We start from the raw sequence: 2,286 nt of genomic DNA, 5'->3' as shown, positions 1-2,286 counted from the left end.
CATATTGAGTGCAGCACTTTCACAGCATCATCTTTCAGGATTTGAAATAGCTCAACTGGAATTCCATCACCTCCACTAGCTTTGTTTGTAGTGATGCTTTCTAAGGCCCACTTGACCTCACATTCCAGGATGTCTGGCTCTAGGTCAGTGATCACACCATCGTGATTATCTGGGTCGTGAATATCTTTTTTGTACAGTTCTTCTGTGTATTCTTGCCACCTCTTCTTATCTTCTTATCTCATCTTATCTTCTTATCTTCATCTTATCTTCCTCTTCATCTTCTTATCTCATCTTCACCTTATGTGATGAGCCGACTATTGGAAAAGAAAATGATGCTGGGAAAGATCGAAGGCAAGAGGAGAAGCAGGCGGCAGAGGATGAGATGGTTGGATAGCATCGTCAACTGAATGGATGTGACTTTGAGCAAACTCCAGGAGATAATGAAGGACAGAGGAGCCTGGCGTGCTGCAGTTCATGAGGTCACAAAGAGTAGGACACAACTGAGCAACTGAACAACATGAAAGTAGATTAGTGGTTGCAGGGAGGTAGGCAGAGGAGAATGCAGTCATGATTTAGCGACTGAACAACCCAAGCCCCTTTGACATGACGCTAAGAAACTTCCACGGCTTCCTTCCTATCTAGTGTATCAGAATGTTTCATTCTACATTTCCTGTCCCAAAGGTGGGATCAGCTATTTCTCCAGGAAACTCTGGCGTCTTTTCATGAGACATTGTCTTTCAAGACAACAGTCTAAATGCTAGGAGTGCTCACTGTTACTGCCTCCAGCCCAGCGCCTCCAGTTCTGTTCTATGTGGGTGCAGAATTTCCAGACTCGCTGTGCTGCCAACCAGGGCCATTCAAAGACCTGACCAGCCACCCCTTTGGCCTCACCTCCCACTACTCCTTGCTTCAGGCTTTATGTACACCCGATCTTTTAATGACCAGTGACTCTGCATACAGCATGCTCCTATTTCATTTTCTGTGATTTTTCACTTTCTTCCATCTTCCTTGTCAAAAACTGTCAAGAGTCAGAGATTTTACCCCACGTGCACGTTAACAAGGTCACCTGCCACCCTGTCATACGTGCTGGCAGAAGGTCTGAAGCTCCTGGGACCACCACCAGGGACTTCATAACCTCAGCACCCAGGTACGCGTGCTTCACATTTGCGGCTCCCCTGGCCTGCCGAGTGCCCTGAGGGGCACGCGGAGCTGGGCCCTGGTAGATGCTCTGCACACAGTGCGTCTGAATCAGGCTGAGAAACATCCGGCTTAGGAATAAGGTTGTGAGCAGACCTGTCCCACTTTGGCCCTGTCGGAGGAGACACATTCTTCCAAAGTGAGAGACGCTAGTTTATTATCTTGGTCAGGAAAAAAAAAAAAATTGCCCTCTTTCCAGGAGGAAGCAACTGTATCCTCCAAGGCTAGTCAAATACTCTTTTTTAAAAATATTATTTTGTTGTTGTTATTGCACTGTGTTCAGTTCCAGCCAGATCGTTAATCTTTCCTGTGCCATGCGAGATCCTTACTTGCAGCATGTGTGATCTAGTCCCCTGACCAGGGCTCGAACCCAGGCTCCCTGCATTGGGAGCTCAGAGGCTTAGCCACTGGACCACCAGGGAAGTCCCAAGTCAAACATTCCTAAGAAGATAGTCTGGAATAGAAGCTGTCAATGAGTCTTCACCAGACATGCAAGGGCACCGTGGAGAGTTCCAGAAATCTTCAGGGGTTCTTCGATTCCCTTCTGCTCTAGGCCAACTCTGCATTCTTCAAGACCCACCTCAGGCATCCTCATTGGCAGGAAGCCATCTGCTTCCTCCAGGTGGGTGACATGCCCTCCACTCCCTCAGGCACATCCTGTGCTGCCTGCTCTCATTAAACCAAAATGACGCAGAGCTGCCCCCAGGAGTGCATTCACCTGGACTCCCTGTAGACCAGTGGTCCCCAACCTTTTTGGCACCAGGAACCAGTTTAATGGGAGACAATTTTTCCATGGAGCGGGGATAGGGAGGATGGTTGGGATGGTTTGGGGATGACTCAAGGGCACTACATTTATTGCATGCTTTGTTTCTAATCTAATGCCACCACTGATCTGACAGCAGGTACTGTCAGATCACAGCCCGGAGGTTGAGGACCCCTGCTATAGACCATATGACGATGTGGAAAAGGTGTCCCTTTCTCCAGGTGGACACGGTCCTGTGCCAGGTGACAAGTGAAGCCCAGCCTGGGTTTCAGCTCCCCGGTCCCCTCAGCCATGGAACCTTGGCTATGAACAACTTCCTTGCCCTT

The sequence above is a fragment of the Bison bison genome, unplaced genomic scaffold, assembly GCF_000754665.1.
Source record: "Bison bison bison isolate TAMUID 2011002044 unplaced genomic scaffold, Bison_UMD1.0 scf7180017864061, whole genome shotgun sequence".
Taxonomy (NCBI): domain Eukaryota; kingdom Metazoa; phylum Chordata; class Mammalia; order Artiodactyla; family Bovidae; genus Bison; species Bison bison.
The sequence above is the reverse complement of the archived record's forward strand: the minus strand, read 5'-3'. Positions refer to the sequence as shown.